Source organism: Cebus imitator, unplaced genomic scaffold (assembly GCF_001604975.1).
Source record: "Cebus imitator isolate Cc_AM_T3 unplaced genomic scaffold, Cebus_imitator-1.0 Scaffold457, whole genome shotgun sequence".
NCBI lineage: Eukaryota > Metazoa > Chordata > Mammalia > Primates > Cebidae > Cebus > Cebus imitator.
The window spans coordinates 1,634,123-1,644,096 of record NW_016107772.1 but is presented as its reverse complement, the minus strand read 5'-3'; the positions used below and the strand labels follow the sequence as shown (position 1 = coordinate 1,644,096).

Genomic DNA, 9,974 nt, shown 5'->3' with positions numbered 1-9,974 from the left:
ACTGCAACCTTCACCTTATGGGTTCAAGCAGTTTTCATACTTCAGCTTTCCAAGTAACTGGGACTACAGGCACGTGCCACCACCCCTGGCTAATTTTTGTATTTTTAGTAGAGATGGGGTTTCGCCATGTTTGCCAGGTTTGTCTTGAACTCCAAACCTCAGGAGATCCACCTGCCTCGCCTCCCAAAATGCTTGGATTACGGGCATGAACCATTGTACCTAGCTCTTTCTGGACATTTTTTTCCTTTATGGGCCATATATAAAAATCTACTTTTACAATAAATGGGCAATAGTGGACATTGTGGTGTACACATCTTGCTATTTCACTTAGAACCCTCTCTCCAACCCAGCACACACAGCTCTTCAGCCTGTTCAAGGCTGCCGTGGTCTCCCAGTGTAAGGTGGGTCTGTCTTTTCTTTGGGCAGTCTCCTACAGTGTGGTGGCTGGACCCCAGTCTTCTGTTACGTGGACTGTGCCATGATGGGATCTATAATGCCACATCACTGTGAGCATCCCTAATCAACTCCTTAGGGTACCTTTCTACAAGTGAGATTGTAGGTTCAGAATGTTTGTCTTTAAAGCTTCCCATTCCTGTGGCTCAGTAGTCCTCCAGAAATGTGACCTGCTTTCCTTCCCATTCCATGCCTTTCCAATACCAGGCATGAATGACCTTTAATGTATGCATATACTTGTCAGGTTGGTAGCCCAAAGACTTTGGCATTTTGCAGTTTACTTTATATTTCTTTGATGACTATAGAGGTTGACTATCCAAAAGTAGTTTTAAGACAGGCCTGGTGGCTCATGCCTGTAATCCCAGCATTTTGGGAGGCCAAGGCGGGTGGATCACCCGATATCATGAGTTCAAAACGAGCCTGGCCAACATGGTGAAACCCCATCTCTACTAAAAATATAAAAATTATGTAGGTGTGGTAGCATGCACCTGTAATCCCAGTTACTCGGGAGGCTGAGGCAGGAGAATTGCTTGAACCCGGGAGGCGGAGGCTGCAGTGAGCCCAGATTGTGCCACTGCACTCTAGCCTGGGCAAGAGAACAAGGCTCTTTCTCAAAAAAAAAAAAAAAAAAAAAGTAGTTTTAAGTCATACTAAAACATCTTCTCCTGCACCGTTTTAGACATACTTATTTTGAATTTTGAATGTTTTTGTATTAACACTCAGTTGGATAACTGGCTTGAGAGTTGTAGTGAGGGGACATTTTCAGTGATTTGACATTAATCTAAAGGGATATTTAAAGTGATCTTTCAAGAGCTCTGTCCCTGATCGGGCACAGTCGCTCATGTCTGTAATTCTAGCACTTTGGGAGGTCAAGATGGGTGAATCATTTGAGGTCAGGGGGTTTGAGACCAGCCTGGCCAACATGGTGAAACCCTGTCTCTACTAAAAATTCAAAAAACTTATCCAGGCATGGTGATGGGCACCTGTAATCACAGCTACTAGGAGTTTGAGGCAGGAGAATCACTTCAAACCAGAAGACACAGATTTTGGTGAGGCAAGATCATGCCATTGCACTCCAGCCTGGGCGACTGAGCAAGACTCCATCTCAAAAAAAAAAAAAAAAAAATAGCTCTGGCCCTTATGCCTGCTTCAATTCTGTCTTAAATAGAAGAATCAGTTCATTCGTATTTTAGCTGTGCTGAAGTTCATCCCTGGGATTATGGCTGCCCTGAGAGACAGAAAAAACATCGAGTATGACCTTGATAAATTGGGGGAAGAAACCTATGCAGAACTGTAATGAAATATAGGAGGGAAAATGGTCTATTTAGGGAACAAAGCCAGCACCATGATGAGATTAAAAGAAAGGGGAAAAATAAGGCGGGGGACACAGGCCTGGGGCTTCATCAGGGTGAGCTGGAGCTGCAGCAGAGCCAGCACCGTCCAATCACAGGGGGCATGGGAGAGCGCAGTTTACCAGCTGTGATCAACAACAGTGGTGCCACTGGAGTGGAGAAACCCCTTTACATTTTGCATCAGTTAGACTCAAGTTAGTGAATCTTGTTCAGTTTTCAACAGTTCATTCAGCAGATATTTATTGTGTATCCCCAGTGCTGATTTTGTAACCACCCTTAAAACTGTGGCCAGGTGCAGTGGCTCACACTTGTAATCCCAGCACGGGCGAATCACAAGGTCAGGAGTTCAAGACCAGCCTGGTCAACATGGTGAAACCTCGTCTCTACTAAAATTACAAAAATTAGCCAGGCATGGTGACGGGCACCTGTAATCCCAACTACTCAGGAGGCTGAGGCAGGGGAATCATTTGAACCTGGGAGGCTGCAGTGAGCCCAGATTGCGCCATTGCACTCAAGCCTGGGCAACAGAGCGAGACGCCATCTCAAATTTAAAAATAAACTGGTGAATCCAGAGTTTTCACAAGAGAAGGATGAAAACCAGAAAGTTGAGAATAAAGAATAATTGCAGTTGTTTAGCCCCAAGAAAAGAGGCTAGGTTTGGGGACAACTAAGAGACTATGTAGATTGTTTCCTCAGAAGGCGATGCTAGCAGGTGCTGCTCTCTTACCAGATGAAACAGAGATGGGCTTAAGTTGTAAAGGAACCATCACAGCTGGATTTAGGCAAATGGGGGTATAGGGTTAAGTCAATAACACAGAAATGTCTCTCTAAAGAGACCCAGCCATATTCTTGAAGCCCATCTTCTCTATACTCACTGGTGTTGCCAGAGGTCTGAGGCCTCATCAGGTAGCCTTCTGTGGTCACTTCCAGTGTTAGGACCCTGACCTAATCACAGATACACCTGTCATGAGCTGGGCTGTGTGGATGCTGAGAGGAGCAGAGAACATGGAGTGTGACAGAAGGAAAGTGTGCCTTCTGTGGGCTGGGTGTTTTGCATTCCTGATGCCATTTCATCTTTGTAACAACAGGAGTTATTAACCTCACATCATGGAAGGGTGGGTAGGTAGCACACAGAGGCAGGGGGCCACCCAGAATTCCAGCCCGTGCCTGCAGAACCCTGAAGGTTGGCCTGGGGCTCTTAACGCCAGCCACTCTTGCGATTCAAGCCCAGCTTTCAGGAAGCTGGCTGGGGCCACAAAGGTGCGGGTGGACTGAGGAGAGGTCATGATTCTGCTTGTCAGCTTGCTCCTGTCTGACATCCCAAGCCAAGCCTGGGTGCTGGACTAAATGACCAGGAAGTGTCAAAGACACTGGCTTTCACCACACAAGAATCTAAGCGTCTCACAGCTTTACAACTGTGACAAGTCTAGTGTCACAACTGAAAGCAAGCATCCTCCACTTCTGGGCCCCCTCATCTGGAAAAGGCAAGAGATGAGCCCTTTGCTCTTACAGGGCCTCTGTCTACCTGTAAAATGCTTGAGTTTGGAATTTGGAGACCTGACTTAAGAGGGCTCTGGGGAACATGTGGTTTCTGATTAGAGCCACCAGGTGGGGCTGTGACTTCACAGTGCCATTCCTAACAGTTCTGGGAGAGTCGGGATCCCAGGGGTCTGAGTGTTACCCTGCAATCCATCCTGGAGGTATCCAGGGCTGTCCTGTGCAATGAGTGGACTGCTCCAGGTGTCTTCTGAGCTGCAGCTTAGACATTCGTGGCCTTCCATGCCCCGAGGCCTAGCCCAAGCCTCTCCCTGGACAGCCTGAGCCTTGGACAACCTTTCTTATCCTTCAGCGCCCCAGCTCTTCCTGAGGACAGGGAAGGACTTCCAGCCCTTGGAACTTCCATGCTTCTACAGCATGTCTCCCGGGTAGCTCTGCTTCCTCACACCTGTGTCCAGGTGTGGGTCTCTGGAGGTACGCCTTAGTCCCAGACACACTTTGGGGGTTTGGCTACAAACTAAAGGGGCTTTGTGGAGGGCCCCTACTGGTCTGACTCTGGAGCCTAAAGGGAATAGAGTAGGAAGGCAGTCTCTGGAGCACTCCGCTGCTCGGATCCTCCCTCTGGAATCACTGCTGTCCATTGAGCAGGGCTGAGGTGCGGGCGTCAGGGACTTGCCCTGGGTCACTGAAGGCGGGCTGGGAGGGCAAGGAGCCCTGCCATGCGTCCCCTCTCTCCTCCCTCTCCTCTTGCCTCTCCCCTCTCTTTACTCTCCTTGTCTCCGTCTCCCTCTTTTTCCTGCTCAGCTTTACTTCTTTGTTTCTCTTCCTCCATTGCCAATTTGATCCGTTTTAACCTCTAAAGTGGGAAAAGCACCTTCCTCCCTGTCACCCAGGACTGTCTCACCCGTTTCAGGGCAGCATGGCTCCTTCCCACCGCAGGGCTCTGTGCTGTCAGCCAGGATGGCGTGCCCTGTCCCCTGTCATGTTTCTGTTTTCCTCTTGACAGCTCAAGTGTGTTCGCTGGCCTGTGGTGAAAGTGAGGGCCTCTTGCACATGCACACTCTCTCTGTAACTCCTTACCTACAAAAAATTTCAAATTTACAGAAAAGTTGCAAGAATAATTCTGTCCACCCCTTGCTCGGATTCCCTCATTATTATCGCTTTGCCACATTTGCTTTATCACTGTGCTTGTGTGCATATATGCATATGGAGATGCAGATCTGTGCTTCTTGCTAAACCATTTGATGGTAAGTTCCAGATATGATGCTCCTTTGCTGCAAATACTTTAATCTGCATTTCTTAGGAACAAAGCATTCTCCTAAAAACCACAGCAGGATGATCAAAATCAGGAAATTAACACTGATACAATATGCTTCTGTAATTACAAACTTTATTCAAACTTTGCCAGTTTTCCCAGTAACGTCTTTTATAGCAAAAGAGAAAAAGAGCAGGGTTTTATGGTCCAGTATCTGGTCCAGCATCATGTACTGCATGTAGTCAGCATGTCTCTTTTGTCTCTTTTATTCTGGAAAACCATCTAGTCTTTGTCTTTCATGACCTTGACATTGTTGGAGTGTAGGCCAGTTATTTTGTAGATTGCCCCCTCAATTTCAGCTTGTCTCAAATTTCCCCATGGTCGGATTCAGGCTCTGCATTTTTGGCAGGCATATCATGGACATGATGCTGTGTCTTAGTGAATCCTGTTGAGGCTCTGCTCTTGGGTAAAACTTGGCTTCCTCATTCTTTCTTCTCAACCTACATTTGGATCCAGTCATGGACCCTCTCCTGGGACCCCTGCTTTCATGCTGCTGGTGTCTACCCTGCAGCTACCCACACAGACACCCCTCACCTCACTGGTTCCTAGTGTGTGCTCCCATCAGGCCTCCCTAATGGTACTCCCTTAGTACTTCCTAAGCAGCATGTCCAAGGCCATGTCTGTTTTAGGAGACATTCGTAATATTAAGATCATATTTACATTTGTCAACAGATGACCAATCCCCTCCTGCCCTGCCCTTTTTCCTGGATTTTCTTTGACTTAAAATTCAAGTGTTTAGGCTTTAGTTACATCTCAATATAAGAAATGAAAAATAAAAACTCAAGTGCTTATCCTGCTCATCATTGTGTGGAGAACACTTCCACTTTTCCTGTTATGATTTTACAAGGTAATAACTCCTTTAATAATAATAATGGCCAGGCGCAGTGGTTCACACCTGTAAACCCAGCACTTTGGGGGCGCCGAGGTGGGTGGATCCACTTGAGGTCAGACAAGTTTGAGACCAGCCTATGGTGAAATCCCATCTCTACTAAAAATACTTTTTTTTTGAGACAGATTATAGGTGTGAGCCACCATGCCCAGTCATAATACAAAAATTAGCTGGCTGTGGTGGGGGGCGCCTATAATCCCAGCTACTTGAGAGTCTAAGGCAGAAGAATTGCTTGAACCCAGAAGGTAGAGGTTGCAGTGAGCTGAGATCACACCACTGCACTCCAGCCTGAGTAACAGAGTGAGACTCTATCTCAAATAATAATAATAATCATGGCAGGAGGAGGTAGAAGACCCCCCACAGTTAACCAACTGATTACTCTGCCCTGCGGACTGTGCACAGGCTCACCTCACTGAACCCTGACCACAGCCTTGTGTGGCAGGTACTATTGTTATTTTATGCTTAAGGAAAGGGAGGCACATGGAAGTTAAGCAGCATGTCCAAGGCCATACAGCTGATAAGCAGTGGAACTGAGACCATACAGTAAAAAGAAAAGGAATAATTTTAGATCTTGAGAGCGGGTAAGGAAGTAGGAAAGGACTGCTGATTCCAAGTGCCAGTGAGCAAGCATTTAGTGATTTGTCAAGTCACTGGAGTAAGAGGCTGGAAAAAAGTGAGGAGCTCTGGAGAGGAGATAAATTTGGGAACCTTTAGCATAGAGAAAACAGATGCAGCTTATAGAGTAAGCACTGACCAAGGAAGAAGTGTGGAAATGATGAGTCAGAGGCTGACCCTGGAAGGGACTGCATTTGGGAAGACAGAAGCATAGATACCATAAAGAAGTCTGTGTCATGACTGGAGGACCTCTTTCCCTCTGGAGGCGCAGGCCCTGTGTTTAAGAGGCAGAGGAGTTCAACAAACACACATTGCTCTCCTTTCTACTCTGGGCCAGGCACTATGTTAGGTGCTAAGAATGTAGAGATGAAGAAAATCACCTTGCTTGGCATCAAGAATTTATAATCTAGTGAATCCTATATTATTCTTATTTAAGACAGTAGAGTTGTTTGTAATGCCATTGGTGTATAAGACACATTTATCAGAACTGTATCCAAAGCTTAAAATATAAGTGATATATAAAGAACCTCAGAAATCATATATGCCATCATCCTCATTCGACATAAAAACTGAAGCCCAGGCCAGGTACAGCGGCTCATGACTGTAATCCTGGAACTTTGGCAGGCCAAGGCAGGAGGATCACTTGAGTCCAGGAGTTCAAGACCAGCCTGGGCAACATAGGGAGACACCATCCCTACAAATAATAATTTTTAAAAATTAGGTTTCAGGTGCAGTGGCTCACGCCTGTAATCCCAGCACTCTGGGAGGCCATGGGCAGATCACGAGGTCAGGAGCTCAAGACCAGCCTGGCCAACATGGTGAAACCCCATCTCTGCTAAAAATACAAAAATTAGCTCGGTGTGGTGGCACATGCCTGTCTGTAGTCCCACCTACTCGGGAGGCTGAGGCAGGAGAATTGCTTGAACCTGGGAGACAGAGGTTGCAGTGAGCCAAGATCACGGCATTACACTCCAGCCTGGGCAACAGGGCAAGGTGTGGTGGTGTGTGCCAGTAAGTCCCAGCTACTCAGGAGGCTGAGGCAGGAGAATTGCTTGAGCTCAGGACTTCGAGACCAGCCTGGGCAATGTAGAGAGATCCTGTATCTACAAATAATAAAAAAATTAGCTGGGTGTGATGGCACATGTCTGTCATCCTGGCTGCTTGGGAGGCTGCGGTGAGAGGATCACTTGAGCCTCAGCGTTTGAGGCTGCAGTGAGCCGTGATTGTCCCAGTACACTTCAGCCTGGGTGACTGAGTGAGACCCTGTCTCAAAAACAAAACAAAACCTGAAGCCCAGAGTAGTTCAGGGACTTACTACTGCATGCACAGGTAAGTTAGCAGCTGAGTCTTCTGACTCCCAGATCACGTGGCCGACAGCGTGACTGATGTTGCATCTCAGAGGAGGCTGTACACAGTTTAGGGAGTTCTGTTGGTGCCCTCTGGAGATGCCAGTGCTCTTTCTGACTTTTGGAAACTCAGCACCAAATTGAGTAGAGGGATTGTTTTAGTCAACTTGCCCCCCTGGGACTTCCCCACCCAATGGGATTCTGCTGATTGGTGTGTCACCATCCATCATATTCCTGCCATATCCTAGGCTTCATTGAATCCATCGGCTATTTCAAGTGCGCCCTGAAGGTTTCCAATATGCCTTTCCTCCGAACTTCACTATCTCTATTAATGGCTTGGCTACTCCTGCAGCTTCTTCCTGTTGGCCAACCAGCTCGCACATCTGTTACTTCTCTTTCTGAGTCATCTCTTGAATCTGCTCTTTTCTCATCATTTCCAATGTCATTGCTGCCACACATCCACTACAGCAACTCCCTGACTCTTCTCCGCACTTTCCTTCATCCACTCCTTCACCTAATCTTGTAAATTGCTGCAGATTAATCTTCCAATAATGAAATATTACGCTTGTAAGGGATTTCATAGGTTGTATTTCCTAAACAACCATCTGACTTCTGTTACATAGTATTACTATGTAACATAGTATTATGTAACATGTAATATATTACTATGTTACATAGTATTACTATTATCAAGTAATCAGCCCTTTTCAGTTATGTTTTTATGCACTGTATTTTAATTTTGAATAGACCTGGCTATTTCAAAGCTCTTACATTGAAATAAAATACTTTTATTCTTCTGTATACTTGTTTTATAGATGTGATTTCCTCCTGAATCGTTCTGAAGATATTAATAAGAAACTTACTTGAATTCTCTTTTGTTGACTAGACTAACTCTTCTTAGAGGTCAGTTGCTTTACCATCTCACCCTCATGCTTCTTTATCAGGCTGGCTTTCTTAAAATGTGAATCTTGGTTGTTTTTTCTTTCTTATTTATTCATTTTTGACCCAGGCTGAAGTACAGTAGTGTAGTCATGGCTCACTGCAGCCTTGATCTCCCAGGCCCAAGTGATCCTCCCACCTCAGCCTTTCGAGTAGCTGGAACCACAGGCATACACCACCATGCCTAGTTAGCTTTTGCATTTTTTGTAGAGATAGGGTTTTGCCATGTTGCCCAGGCTGGTCTTGAACTTTTGGGCTCAGAAGTGATCCTCCTGCCTCAGCCTCCCGAAGTACTGAGATTACAGGCATGAGCCACCAGCCTGTCTTTCACATTTATGAAGGTAATACTATATTTAGCCAATCAGGTGCCATAGTATATGCCTGTAGTCCCAGAGATGGGAAGATCCTTTGAGCCCTGGAGTTTGAGACCAGCCTGGGGCAACATAGTGAAACACTGTCTCCAAAGGAAAAAAAAAAAGGTAACAGTAGATTGGTTAGTATTAGAGAATGAGAGGATGGTGTGGGCTTCCTCAGCAGTTATATGATCACTATTCTATCAGCTGGCCTTTTCCCTGAATCCCTGAATATCATGACTGGCTGCTTTTTTTTTTTTTTTTAAGATGGAATCTTGTTCTGTTGACCAGGCTAAAGTACAGTGTTGTGATCTCAGCTCACTGCAACCTTTGCCTCCCAGGTTCAAGCAATTCTCCTGCCTCAGCCTCCTGAGTAGCTGGGATTAAAGGTGTGCACCACCATGCCTGGCTAATTTTTGTGTTTTTCGTAGAGATGGAGTTTCACCATGTTGGTCAGGCTGGTCTTGAACTCCTGGCCTCAAGTGATCTGCCTGCATCAGCCTCCCAGAGTACTGGGATTTCAGGCATGAGCCACCATGCCTGGCCTATGACTGGCTTCTTTTGTGTGGGGAGTAGGTGACTTCACTACAGAGTGTGTGCAATGGGTAGAAGAGGGGGAGGATCTGCTACTCAAAAAGTCTAACATAAGTGGACTGGATAGAATATTCTAATTATTGATGTAAATATTATAGTGGGCTTTCAGTTGTCACTAGGATTGTTCAGCTTCTAAATCATACTTTTTATTACAGGGAATCCATTTTTCTTTTTGAAATAATCCTTCTCAGAGCTCTCTCCCTGTTCTAATTTGAACCAATTGCTTTCCAGGCTTACTGAACAACTTCCATCCTCATATACATTTTCATTACATTTCTATCATGTTTCTTGATTCCCCATGTCTACTTTTTTGGGTTTCTTAGAGAACTTACTTAAATATCTCGGAATCTGTGGATAGTAACACTTTTAAGTCTTTGTGTCTATGAGAATGTATTTATTTTGCATTCACACTTGAGTAGTCGTTTAGTTGGGTATAAAATTTCAGGTTCAAAATAAACATCCCTCAAATTTTTTAATGTATTTTTCAATTCTTCTTCTAGGCTAGTGATATTAATTAGAAGCTTGATGATAATTTGATAATCTGCTTCTTGTTCCTTTATGGATAACCTGTTCTTTGAGAGCTGTTAAGATTTTCTCTTGCTCCTTAGAATTCTAAAATGA

The 9,974-nt window shown here is 45.3% G+C and overlaps 1 protein-coding gene across 2 annotated transcripts in view; it reads left to right on the top strand.

The window, feature by feature from the left end:
• PODXL2 (podocalyxin like 2) overlaps positions 1-9,974 on the top strand; it is a 43,699-nt gene that overhangs the window by 19,993 nt on the left and 13,732 nt on the right. The gene's annotated exons all lie outside the window — the stretch shown is intronic.